The following is a 15028-nucleotide window of genomic DNA, read 5'->3' as shown; positions in this document are numbered from 1 at the left end:
GAAACATTTCTTCAAACGCGCACAAAGACTTTGGAGAAATGACGTTATTATAGTCCTTACTGGCACACACTAGCCCGATTAATAAACATGGCGCTGCTTCTCTCTTTCTCTCACACACACACACACACACACACACACTATTTTGGCACAGCCAATAACAAGGAAATCGTGTGTTTTCTGATTTTAGTGCTTAGAAATTAGGGGTGCACCCATCCACAATTTTTTCAGTTCCGATACACATACCAGAGATCTTTTTGCTTGAATATGCAACCATGCCAAAAGAATATCAGCATGTAGCTGTCTACCGTTTTTTCAGCGTTCATGGCTTCACAGACAGTCGGAAAGCACAGAAAAAACTAAATTTGCACATAACTTATAGGTTGCTACATTATCATTATTAGGCTGAAATAAACTCCTCTCCACAGGCAATATGACGCTGTAGCGACCTGGAAGTTTTGTGTAGCATTACGAGTTTAGTGTGGTGATACGTTGGCTGATGCAGTCGCCCCCTGGTTAACATGTTTTTTTGGTTAACATCATCTTGTCATGGTTAAGACACTGCATGAGTCCTGTTTTTTTTTTTTTTTTTTATCTAGCTAGCATAATGGCAACTGGAACCAGAGATGAGCTACGTTACGTCACCCGTCTATGATGTCATGAGTGGTTGACTGTCAAAAATGTCAACACAAAACACGTTTTTATCCATCCAATCCATTTTCTATGCCGCTTATAGTTTTACAATTCTAAATGCGTATAAATGAGGAATGAAAAACATAAATGAACATTTCAGGTTACTTTTACCTTAATCAAAGACATGACTGTTCCCAAAGACACCAAGTGGTAATGAGAGCAACCGTCTTCCTCTCTTGTCATGTGTTATTTTTTAAATCATCTATGTGAAAATACTCGCACTTGCAACTTTCTTTAGCTCCATTTTGGGTTACTGAGGTGATAAACATTACTGAATTCAAGAAATAAGTCATGGCAAAACAGGAAAGTGGTTGACCTCATTACCACTTGGTGTCTTTGGGAACAGCTGACTGTTCCTCACATGCGAATAAATGTCGATTGACTGTTGCGGCTCATCTGATGAATGTGTGAAAGAAGTGATTAATATGTGAAAGAAGCTATTCTAAGAACAGCTGACTGTTCCCAAAGACACCAAGTGGTTGATCTCATTACGCCTTCAAAGAAAATAAAAGTATGCTTAAATGTTCATTAATCCCTTTCATTCCTCATTTATATGGATTATATGCATAGTTATGTCAAACTATAACTGTAAAACTATATAAACGTGTTTTGTGTTAACATTTTTGACTTTCTGGAACTGATTAATTGGATTGACAGGTGAACCTTGGTTAGTGTCATTCATTCATTCCAGAAGGTCAGACTCTTAACTAAAACGGACGCTAACTGAATCAAATTTCCTCATAAGAACTAATGTAAATCCAATGAATCCATTCCAGAAAGCCAAAAATGTTTTTATATTTTTACAATTATAGTTTTGAACGATTACAAGCCCATATGAATAATGAATGGATGATAGAAATCAACATTTATGGTTACTTTAACCTTCACTGAAAACGTGATTCTTGATGCGAGTGTTCCCAAAGACACAATGTGGCAGCGAGACACCACACGGACACCACATTCTTGTTTTGCCATGACTTTTTTTTTTTTTTTTATTAAATTGTGTTTATCACCTCAATAACCCAAAATGGAGCCACAGAGAGTTTCAAGTGTCAACGTTTTCATAAATAAGGTGAGAAAACAATTGAATTGAACTGAAATGTTTGGCCTCAGTGTTGCCAAATTGCCATGTGCATGCGTGTTTTCCTTGTCTCCTGCCTCCAAACAGGCAGGAAGAGGGTTCACTCTGTTGCGAACCGATCCAGCTCAGAGTTGAAGGTCACGGCTCAATGAACAGTCAGTCAGATGAACAGTCGCATCAACAATTATGTCTTCAATGAAGGTAAGAATGTTCATTTATTCTTTTCATTCGTCATTTATATGTTATGTGTATATTTTTTTATGCAGGTAAAACTATAAAAACCTGTTTTGTGGTAACATTTTTTTGAGTCAACGGGTGATATCATAGATGGCCTACGTAGCAAGCTAGCTTCTCACACAATGTATTAACAAAGAAGTGCGCAAACCAGAAAATGTACATAAAACAAGGCTCAACTTTGGCGTAAATTTTCAACGTTAACCGAAAAACACACATTAACCAGAGCGGACGCTCACCGAGGTTCCACAGTACGTTTCTTATGGGAAAAACTGATTTGGTTAGAGTTCGTTTCGGTTAGAGTCGGAATTTCTGGAATGGATTAATGAAGGTTCCAGGTTCTAGCTACGTTTGCTGAAAACATCAAAGCACAGGCGTGGCTCATAGATCGAAAATCTCCACAGGTGATATGGGACATGTCCGATGAATGACACTGTATGTGTGTGTGTGTGTGTGTGTGTATTTTGTATAAAAGAACAGTGTTAGCGGTGAGGAGTGTAGCGAGACACACGTGTTGTCCGAAGCATCCAGGCTCGGCTTGCTGTGACTCAGGTTCCCCATAAGTCAGCTGGAATATTCTGCCCGCGTCCTTCGCCCTCTTTCTCTTTACACGCCCAACTAAAAGTTTTTCCAGCATGATACATTTCATTTTGTGGGGGGATGGTGGGACTGCTTGACAGTTGTCAACATCGTGACGGGCCAAACAACACACCCCAACAACTGTTTTTTTTCTTCCTCTTAATAATTATTACAACACTGACACTGAAATCCTCTCATAGCGCTCCTCTTTACTTCACATTCGGAAATCTGGAAAAATCCGCCTGGACGTTTTGTGCACATTCCATACGCGTATGACCATTCACGTCGTGTCACTCGGTATCAAAGTTATTTACTTTAAACAACAGCAAAAAATAAACTGAAATAGGTTGTTTATCAGCTGATCAAAAGTTTAAGACCACAGGCTATAAAAAGCCCAAATCTGCTCAAAATGTTCATTTTCTGTCAGGCATTCCCACTGTCATGCCCTCCTGATGGTAAAGCTAAGAAGCTTTCTCTTTTTCAACGTGGTGGGATTGTGGAGCTGCATAAGCAAGGCCTCTCACAGCGTGCCATGGCTGCTGAGGTTGGGAGCAGTAAATCAGTCATTCTACATTTTTTCCTGAGCATTATGGAACAAAAAAGTCAAGTGGTAGACCCAAAAAAATCACACCTGCGCTGAGCCGGAGGATCCGATTGGCTGTCCATCAAGACACAGGGCGGTCTTCCTCCCACATTAAGACCCTTACTGGTGCCGACTGCAGCGCAATAACCATCGGACGCCATCTTTGGGAAAATGCTTTAAAAAACAAATTCAAAGACCTCGTCTCCTTCAACGCCACAAAAGTGCCCGTTTAGACGTTGCCAGGGAGCATCAAACATGGGACATTGAAAGGTGGAACAAAGTTTTATTCTCTGATGAGAAAAAATGTAACCTTGACGGTCCAGATGGCTTCCAACGTTACTGGCATGACAAGGAGATCCCACCTGAGATGTTTTCTACCCGGCACAGTGGAGGGGGGTCCATCATGGTCTGGGGTGCTTTTTCATTCAGTGGAACACTGGAGCTTCAGGTGGTGCAGGGTCGTCAAACGGCGACCGCTTACGTGCAGATGTTGCAGCGGGCATCCCTCATGACTGAGGGCCCTCGTCTGTGTGGTAACAGCTGGGTTCTTCAACAGGACAACGCTGCAGTTCACAATGCTGGCTTGACCAAGGACTTCTTCAGGGAGAATAACATCACTCTTTTGGACCATCCTGCATGTTCCCCTCATTTAAATCCCATAGAGAACATTTGGGGATGGATGGCAAGGGAAGTTTATAAAAATGGCCATCAGTTCCAGACAGTTGATGCCCTTGGTGACGCTGTTCCCACTAGCCTCCTGGAAACACTTGCATCAAGCATGCCCAAACTGTCTGTTTTATTGTATTTGTCTATTCATATTGACAGTGGTTAACTTCTTTTTACACTTGCATGACAAAAATGGAAATGAGCTACGTGAAGCATAACCATGAAGCAAATCACCTTCGACATTCAACTTTAGAGTTTTGCTGTTTGACATTGACGTTAGACTGTTTTATTATTTCTACTGTTTACTTTTCACAGCGGTTAACTTCTTTTTACACTTGTATGACAGCCAAAAATGTTTTAAAAATTAGGTATGCATCCTTACGCCTACGTCAATAACGTTTGAGGGTTTTCTCCTTATTTCATTGAAGCTAGACTGTTTTGTTGTTTTTGCCTTTTATTACTAGCAGTGGTTAACTTCTTTTCACACTTGTATGACAGCCAAAAACGTTTAAAAAATGAGGCACGTGAAGCATAACAATGACGCAAATGGCCTTTGGCACTCAAGTTTAGGGGGTTTTGCAGTTTAACATTGAAGTTAGACTATTTCATTGTTTCTGCCTTTTACGTTTAACAGTGGTTCGCTTCTTTTTACACTTGCATGGCAGCCAAGAATGTAACAATTAGATTTGTGAAGAACATATGCTACATAAATCAAGGGTTTTGTTGTTTTTATAATTAAGCAGAACTATTGCACAAATCGTCTGACACTCAAGTTTAGAGTTTTTGCTGTTTTAGGGCCCTGTCACACCTTGACGATTTAGCCAGCGCATGCCTGACGTGATCATTTAGATGGCATACGTTGAACTGCCAATGTTTTTTTTTGCAATATAGACAACTTATATCAACGAATGCATAGCGTGTTGCTGGCGTTCATAACTTATGCCCAATGCCTGTCACACCTTGACGATTTAGCCAGCGTATGCCAATGTATGAAAAATTTGGCCAATACGCTGGCGTACGTCAAATAAGGTATGGGTAAGTTTTGTATGTTAAGAGCACGCTGAAGCACGTCAAGGTGTGACAGGGCCTTTATATTTAAGTCAGACTTTTTTTGTTTTTGCCTTTTATCTATTAACAGTGGTTAGCTTCTTTTTACAATTGTATGACACCTAAGAATGTAAAAAAAAAAAAAAAAAAAAAAGGAGACGTGTGAAGCAAATCACCACTGTTGTTCAAGTTTAGGGGATTTAGTCGTTTTTTTTTACACTTGGTATGACAGGTAATTAAGTTACAATGTTACGAAAATGGCTAGCTTGTACAGTACAGTTTGAACAAATGATTTCTATCACCATCGTATTTCTTATGGCGGTCGAGCGGCATCTGACCTACTTGGGTCCTGCTGTACTCCCAATTGAATGCGAGTGTGTAGCGTTTAAAGAAATGATAATGGTTTAATTCATCTTGAGCATGCACAGAAGTTACAGTGGAGCTCATCACATAACACAATTAGAGTTTTCCAATTGTTTTTCCTGTTTTCAAAGGAGTAGGAAATAAGCAAAGCTTATTTAATCCTACCTCTCATCAGTTGCAATACATTGGTTCAATGTACAACCGACTTTATCATGGCAAGAAATTGATAAAAGCTGATGAAATAGTTGACAGAGACTCAGTTTGATGGTGAGTGAGTACAGACAATGTACCCACCGAAAATGAAGAGTTTGTCGTCAGTGCAAGACTGGTTAGATATTCAGGTGTCTTCTTCCTTGGACTTTATAAACATCAACTGCTTGTACTGTTTGTTGAAATCGCTCATTTTAGTGCATTGTTTGAAAAGAAAGGGAAAAGATTGTGCAGAAGGGTTATTAGGAGCGTGCCCTGCAACGAGCGGCCCAACGGCGCCCTTCCAGGAAGAGGCTTTGCTGATTGTTTCTTCCAGGAAGGCTTTTTTGTTGGCCGATCAGCGCTTATAGGAAAGACGTTTGCTTGGCCCATCAGCGCGAGTATTGTCACAGCCGCTTCTGATAAAGCCAGAGCCGCTTCCAGGAAACCAGAGATTTACCCTCCAGCATTCCATCATTCCTTCACCGGCATCAGTGTGTGCAGAGAAAGTAGTGAGGCAACACAAAGGGGGCCTGGGGGGTGGGGCTGTATAATAAGGACGTGGATCAATAAAAAACATATGGCGAGCGTGCACATATTGTTGGATGCACGTGACTGTGAAGCCCGCCAAGCTTTGACCCGCAGCTCACTGTGGTCACTGCACCCGCCGCACTCCTAAACCGCAACATTTCTTTTTATTATGCACAGCCTTCACTCTCTTTTTGCTCGACACAACACCAACTGACCGACAACACGGCGTATTAGCACAATATCGTCCATGCGTGTCTTCACGGGATCACGATACTGTGCGATGATCAATACATGGCAAGAAAACCAGCAATATCATGTCGGTACATGTAATTAACTGAGGAAGTAAAAAGCCCCGTTTAAAATGATGTCTGTGATTTAAAAAAAAAAAATGTAACTAAATATAACAAAATTAATATAAAAAAAAATCCACTTAAAAATGATTTCCATGAAAATGTAAGTTGTTAGCTTTGTTGAAACTGGTGTATTAATTGGTTGTTTTTTTATTCTCATGCTTCATGGTTCATCCCATTTTATCACAGGTCCGCCCCCTGGATGACCCATGATGCACTGACCCATATCATCCCCGCATGTGTTACGACGGTATCACGATACCATGCGATAATCGAAACATGCCTGACATACCGCTGATATGTCGATATACAGTCACTGTCTTGCGATATCGCAGTTTTTCAGAAATGAATTCATTAATAAACGATGGCTGTTTGGTGGTAGACTACTATTACTATTATTAATCAATATTGAAATACAAGTGATATGTTGTATTCTGGCCACTAGGCGGCAGTAATAACACAAAACATTGAGACGTTACCTTACATTACGTTACCTTAACACTGCATGAAGTCAGCCGTGGCTGGTTAGCTTGCTAGCTAGCAGCTGTCTCGAGTCCCTGCAGCATAAGGAGTTGCAATGTGGTGTAAACAATGAATCATAGGAGTGTAAAGGTGACTATAGGAGTGTCATAGGATATGTTATAATATTATATATACGTCTACAGGGCTCTAATAATGTTCAAAACCGCATTTAAAAAGTCATAAAGAGCTCTAACTACATAAATATTCCATTTATTAACGTTGAACCAGTTAACCGCTATAAATGAGGGACAATTGACGGTATGTGCAACTGAGGAAGGAATAATTCACAGAAAAATATCTAAAATTAAACCATGTCTATGTCAATAATAATTTTTTCCCCCAAAATAGAACTAAATATAATTTTAAAAATTAAAATTAAAAACATGACAAAAATTTGCTGCGATTGGCTGGCGACCAGTCCAGGATGTACCCCGCCTGTCGCCCAAAGTCAGCTGGGATAGGCTTCAACATACCCTGCAACCTTAATGAGGAGAAGCGGCATAGAACATTCATTGTTTTTTTTATTTGAGGAAAATTTACGTGTTATAGACCCTGTGTATAGCGGTCACCTGTCTAACGCGGCCAGCGGCCACCCATTTTGTATCCCTTGGTCAATATCTGACCGCATATAGCGGCCAAAATGATGACTCAAGCAGAAGTTTCATGCACATTTTTTAAGCAACAAAGCCGTCGTGTGTAGACTTTAATTACTGAGTCCTAGCTCAGTCACAATCATTCACAAGATCCACACAAACTGTCAGTTGTTCGACATACTGTAAAAAAAAAGCCGTCTTCTTTGGAGCGTGTTGCAGGCAGTGACATCGTTTATTTCCTGGTGTAAGACAATGTGCACTGGTCAATACAGTAATGCTCCTTGTGGGGAAGGAGAGCCTCACTTCGTCAATGCACATTAATCACTTTATTAACAGCAGTTTATTAAGCTAGTAGTTCTTTACAACTTTTATCCGCAGTCCCACAGTGCCCTCTATTGGTCAACATGTAATAGTATAATTATGTGTATCGGCAAACACAACAAGCTTCTAATCACAGACATGTTAATATGTGCGTGCACAAATTCAAAATGGCCGCCAACCTGTCTATAATGGCCACCTGTCCATAGCGGCCACTTTTGCCGTTTTGCTATAGACAGGTTTGACTGTACTTGTACTGCTTCTTGAAATGGCTCATTTTAGTGCATTGTTTGCGTTCCTTACTTAATCCGTTCTACAACTTGATTCCACATACAGAAATGCTAAAGGTTTTTAGTGTAGTCCGTGCATAGAAGCGTTTTAGCTTTCATTTGTCCCTAAGATCATATTTCTCCTCTTTTGTTGGGAAGAAGTTTTTTTTATGTTTTTGGGTAACATGTTATAGTTTGCTTTATGCATCATTTTAGCTGATTGATAGTTTACCAGATCAGAAATGTTAATAATTGTGAAATTAGGAATAAAGGGTTTGTATGTTCCCTGTAAGCGGCATCAGGATCATCCTAACTGACCTTTTCTGGAGCGTAGTTAATGAGTGTAGTGTACTTTTATAGTATCGTGGTTTCCCCATATCTCCACACAATAACTTAGATATGCTAACACCAGACAGCAGTAGAGTATGGAGTGATTTTTGGTCTAGAACGAATTTTGCTTGATTCAGTATTGAGGTGTTTCTAGCCACTTTATGTTGGATATTTTAATGTGAGATTTCCAGTTCATATTATTATCTAGTGTGACCCCGAGAAATGTCTGTGCCTTCAATTTGTATTTGCGCGTGTGAATCCTTTTTGCACTTACCAATAGCATTATTTTAGTTTTACTTAGGTTTAGGGATAGTCTATTATGATCGAACCATCTTTTTAGTATAGTTAATTCCTCTGTGATTTTTTCCATGAGTTCCTGTGTGCGATCTCCACAGCAGAATGCGCCTATATCGTCTGCAAATCATACCAATTTCAAGTCCTTCGTGACTTTACAGATGTCGTTTATCTGTAGATTGAATAGTTTTGGTCCCAGTATTGACCCTTGGGGTACGCCGCACGATATACCTTCAAGCTCGCAGATGTATATTCTCCTAGCTTCACATATTGCCTCCTGTCTGCTAAAGCTTTTAACCCAATTCAAGACTGACCCTCTGATTCCATACCTTTCTAGTTTAGTGATATCCTCATGATTAATTGTGTCGAAGGCTTTTGTTAAATCCATAAATACTGCAGCTGCACACTTTCTGTGATCTATAGCATTGGTGATTTCCTCTGTAATTTCAATTAGTGCCATGGAAGTTGAAATGTTAGTTCTGTATCCGTATTGACTGTCTGCTAGTAACTCATCCTTATTAATACATTAGTCCAACCTAATTGTTGAACAGTTTTTCAATGATTTTGGAAAATTGGGGTAACAAGGAGACTGGTCGGTAGTTTGTAAATTGATGTTTGTCTCCATTTTTGAAAATTGGAACTACTTTAGCTGTTTTCATTTTGTGAGGGAATTGACCAGTCTGGAATGATAAATTACTGATGTACATCAGCGGTCCTGCCATCTCATTAATAACTCTTTTTATCATTTCCATTCCTCTTCCGTTACAGTCGGTTGATGTTTTTGCTTTACATTTATTAACAATGTCAATGACTTCCTTTTTTGTTACGTCAGTGAGGAACATGGAGTTGGGATTCCTGTCTGTAGTTTCATTCCTTTCCTCTGCTGACAAGGATTTTGGTATCTTTTCTTCCAATTTTGGTCCAATATTTTCAAAGTAGGTATTGAGCCTTTTGGCTACCTCGTTCATATTATCATAGCTAATATTTCCCTCTGTAAAATAGTGAGGGAAGTCAGCTTTCTTAGCACCATTCCGTATAATACTGTTTAGAATGCCCCATGTTGCTCTCATATTGTTTGTATTCTTGTGTATTAATTGACTGTAATATTCTTTCTTACACACTCAAGATGTTGAACTTATTTTTAGACATCTTATATGTTTTTTCTGCTTCTTTAGTTTTTTGAATGATAAATCTTCTATATAATGTGTTTTTCTTCTTACAAGCATGTTTTTTTTTTAATTTGAGGAGCCACCACCGTAGGATCAATGAAGCACTGATCCATATCATCCTGCACGCGGCACGACGGTACCACAATACTGTGCGATAATTGACACATGGCAAGAAAACCGTGTCCATATTTGTGCAAAAGGGGAAGGAAAACTAAATATTGTGCATATGAATGATTATTTCTAAACCTAATCTAATGTCACAATATAATCAAAGAATAAACATACCTAAAAAAGGGGGGGAGGAATCACTTAACATTTACATAAAAACATACGTTTTTAAATTTGTGCAAATCAAAATTGTGCAACCGAGAAAAGAAAAACTCACTTAAAAATGTCATAAAAAATTAAACCATGTCTCTGTGGGTAATGCTTTTTTTCACCCAAAATATAACTAAATATATGTATTTTTAAATATAAAAAACAGACTTTAAAAAAATCCATGTATTAATTCTTTTATTTTTTTATTCTTACGTTTCATGGTTTTTAAATCCCTTTTCATTTGAGGAGCACCCCCTGTGAGATCAATGAAGCACTGACCCATATCGTCCCTGCACGTGTCACGATATCGTGTCGATACATGTTGATATCTGTGCAACCGAGGAAGGAAAAACTGACATAAAAAAATGTCAATAAAAATGAAACTGTCCATCCATCTTCTATACCGCTTCTCCTCATTAGGGTCACAGGGGCATGCTGGAGCCTATCCCAGCTGACTTTGGGCAACAGGCGGGGTACACCCAGTACTGGTCGCCAGCCAATCGCAGGGCACATATAGACAAACAACCATTCACACTCACATTCATACCTATGGACAATTTAGAGTCACCAATGAACCTAACATGCATGATTTTGGAATGTGGGAGGAAGCCAGAGTACCCGAAGAAAACCCACATGCAAACTCCACACAGAAATGCCCAAGGGAGAATCGAACCCAGGTCTTCCCGATCTCCAGGCTGTTACTGTGTTGGCCAACGTGCTAATCACTAGTCCACCGTGCGGCCCAAAATGAAACTGTGTCAATGTAAATAATGATTGTTTTTAAAAAATATATATATAAATACAGTAAATATAATTTTAGAAAACATGCATAAACAATTTGAAATAATCCACTTTAATAATAATAACTAAGTTGTTAATTTGTTAAGCGTGGTGTGTTAATTGGTTTGTTTTTTATTCTTATGTGATTTATCACATTTTATTAGAGATGAAGCATTGACCAATAAAAAAAAGTATCTTAACCATCTGCATATTTCATTTTTTAAATTGAATGAATGATGAATGAACTGACAAATGCCATTTTCAGGTTCCACATACAGCTTGAGGAAACCTGATAGTTTCTGTAAGTGACTGTAACTGTAACTGTGACTGTAAGTGCATGGACTAACACCAAAACCCTACAAAAATCTACTAAACACACACACACACACACACACTCCAATCCAGGAATGTGTGCATTAACGTGTACGCTCTGCATGAATGGTAGCATGCATGTTTCTCGAGTGTTGACTGACTAAATATATCAGGAGTATTTTACTATGTGAATAACAAACAAATGGATCTGGCAGTAAAGTGCACGTGATGACACATTATCTATGTTTGTCATCTGCTCGCTAACACCAGTTGGCTTGGGTACGGTGCCCCCAAGCCAACTTCCATCTTTCATTCTTACTGTATATAGACCTCGAGTTCTAGTTCCCACCTCACATGACTCGCGCCCGTGTTTCTGCGTGCTAATGCCAGGAAAACTGCATTCGTTGCAGCACTGGGAACTGCGTATATCTGTGTGTATCAGTGTGTATTGTAGTTTGTCACTGCTATCAGTGGATACTTTGATAAGATTCATAGAGGTCAAAGGTAAAATGTACAAATTGGAACAGTAGTCGGACTGTTGTGACAAAACAAATGTAAATCTCTTGTTTTCCCACTTGTTTGCTTGTACAGGCCACTTCTTAGTTTCTAGCCATCCATCCATCTTCTACCACTGATCCGAGGTCGGGTCGCGGGGGCAGCGGTCTAAGCAGGGAAGCCAAGACTTCCCTCTTCGTCCAGCTCCTCCCGAGGGGTTCCCAGGCCAGTTGAGAGACATAGTCTCTCCAACGTGTCCTGTGTCTTCCCCGAGGCCTTCTACCGGTCGAACGTGCCTTGAACACCTCCCCAGGGAGGCGTCCTGGTACTTCCTAGTTGATAGAAGATAAAGTAAGACAGTAAGTAAGTATTGGCGCTCAGCATATTGTAAAAAGAAAACATATTCATTGTCAATGAGCTATATTAATAACACAAAGCTAAAAATGTTTTGTTTAGCTAACTAAGCGTAATATTGACTTACAGTACATTGGATTGTTTTTAGCATCTTTAATACACAAAATCTGTCAAAGTGCCCCCTAAATACCTCTTTGCGTTTCTCTCTAGTTTTTCAAAAATATATGAATAAATCATGCTTTTTCGTGGTTGAACAAGGCTTATTATTAGTCCAAAAATATGCGATTTTAAGCAAATGTTATATATTTTTTGCCTAAATGAAGCATTTTTAAGCATAGAAATGTCTAAATGAAGTAAAATAAGGCATTTAGAAGACGCATTCAAAGACGTTGTGATGATATATAGTATTCTACACCGGTCCACCGCAAGACCAATAAAGAAAACTCCGTACCAAGGCTTACTTTTCTTGTTCCACTGAAGCATTCTTTGCAGTGCATGTATGCGAGCGGCAATTGTAACATACAAAAAAATGCAATTACTATCTATAAATGTACATTCAATATACTAAGACGAGTAGCTAGCTAAAACACAGGGATAGAAGGGATAGGGATAGAAGTGGAAGTAATAAAAGGAACAATAACAAGGACTTTTCCTAGTGCTAACATGTGTAAGCCTACACAATGTCTTATTTTCTCTTATTATGTCTCTAATATAAAGGAGTGAAATGGTGACTATAGAGTTGTGATTTCATATCTAGAGGGCGCTAATGTTTAAAAAATAAGCTCCTCACACTTGGCCTGTCACCCTCCCTGTGTAACTGGGTGTTTAACTTTCTAACAGGCAGGCCCCAGTCAGTCAGAGTCCACAATCGCACATCCAGCTCAAGAACTGTGAGCACTGGGACCCCACAGGGGTGTGTGCTGAGTCCGCTCCTCTACACGCTCTTCACCTACGATTGTGTGGCCTCCCAGAACAACACCAGCATCATTAAATTTGCAGATGACACTACAATCATCGGCCTGATCACTGGTGGCGTTGAAACGTCATACAGAAGAGAGGTGGCGGACCTCATAGCTTGGTGTCGTGATAACAATCTCCTTCTCAATACAGATAAGACCAAAGAGATGATCATCGACCCAAGAACAAGGGAAAAGGAGCCGCATAGACCCCTGTTTATTGATGAGACTGAGGTGGAGAGGGTGAAAACCTTCAAGTTCCTTGGCACACACATCAGCGAGGACCTCACCTGGTCTCACAACACCCAACAAATTCTGAAGAAGTCCCAAAGGAGACTGTACTTCCTGAGAAGACTGAGGAAATTTGGCATGTCCACCACAATCCTGAGTTGCTTCTACAGATGCACTATGGAAAGTGTCCTTACCGCCTCCATCACTGTTTGGTACGGTAACTGTACAACACGTGATAGGAAGGCACTCCAGCGGGTGATCAAGACCTCACAGAACATTGTTGGGGCAGCCCTCCCCTCACTGCAAGACATTTATAAAACTAGAGTCCTACGAAGAACACACAACCTCATCAAGGACAGCACACATCCACAACACTCATTATTCACACTCCTACCGTCAGGCAGACGCTACAGGAGTTTGAAGTCCAGGACCACAAGGCTGGCAAACAGCTTTTACCCACAGGCCATCAGGCTTCTCAACGAAGCACTCACACACACTCATAGCACTTTTATTTATTTACTTATTTATTTACTCATTTATTTGTATTATTTATCTGTATTAATGTCTCTTCTGTTGTTGTTGTTGCTTAATTTATTGGTATTTATGTTTCTTATGATGGTATTTATGTTTCTTATGTTCTTATTCTTTTTCTTGTGTTTTCTTTCTTTTCTTGGGAGAATGAACACAATAAGAATTTCATGGCATAGTATAACTGCCTGTTTTACTATGCATATGACAATAAAACTCTTGAATCTTGAATCTTGAAAATGTATTTAGAAAATCCTAGACAGGTTTTCTGCGCTCTAACTACAAAAATATTCAATTTTCAGTCGGGTCTTGTGTTTTTCTTTCTTTCTTTTTCTGGGAGAATGAACAGAACAAGAATTTCATTGCATAGCAGAACCACCTGTTTCACTGTGCATATGACAATAAAACTCTTCAATCTTGAATCTTGAATGACGTAAGGTGACAGGACTGTACCATTTTTGACAAGTTTGAACAAAAATGAGCTGTATGTGTGTTTGTCCATGTAACTTTGTGCCAGCAGGCCACTTCCTGGCTGATAAAGGATGACAGGACTGCACCAGGAGGAATGATTCCATTGTGACTCGAGTGGCGACAAAACTGGAACAAAAAAATGTATCTTTGATGGACCATTTGCATCCTAGTGTGTAATGTCCGCATTTTTATCCAGATTTACACCAAAGGTTCCGACAAACGTGCCCCCCCCCGGTGTTTCATGGAATGGGTTGTGTCGTTTTTGCACAATCCTGAACAAACAAACGCGAACATGCGACAAAACATGAGGCGGGAATAACCTCTTCACTGTCGGGATGCTGGTGCTGGAGGGTTTGGAATGTCCGTGTTATGCAATTTGTGTTGGCTTTGCTTTCCCAAATGCGGACCAATCAATCATTCCAGCTGAACTTTAACTGGGTCTGATATCCATGTGGATGAAACGGGGGCCGAGGTGCTGGGAATGCCGCAGCCTTGAGCTTCCGGACTGAAGCAAATAGCACTTACCAGGCAGCCGCGTTCTTTACGGCAAAAATGTGCTATCCTCGCATACTGATGACCCCTCCCCCATTCTTGTGCATTACCGTGAGGGACCACACTTGTTCCCGTTAGAAGAAAACAGGGGGTCCTCTGTGTGTGTGTGTGTGTGTGTGTGTGTGTGTGTGAGAAAGAGAGCGAGAGAAAGTGAGAGCCAATCAGATCGTGGTATGGACACTGAGCCCCCCAAGTACTGCTGGTTTATAGGGTTCAGCTTCAG

This window comes from Dunckerocampus dactyliophorus, chromosome 2 (genome assembly GCF_027744805.1).
Source record: "Dunckerocampus dactyliophorus isolate RoL2022-P2 chromosome 2, RoL_Ddac_1.1, whole genome shotgun sequence".
NCBI lineage: Eukaryota > Metazoa > Chordata > Actinopteri > Syngnathiformes > Syngnathidae > Dunckerocampus > Dunckerocampus dactyliophorus.
Note: the sequence above shows the minus strand (reverse complement) of the source record.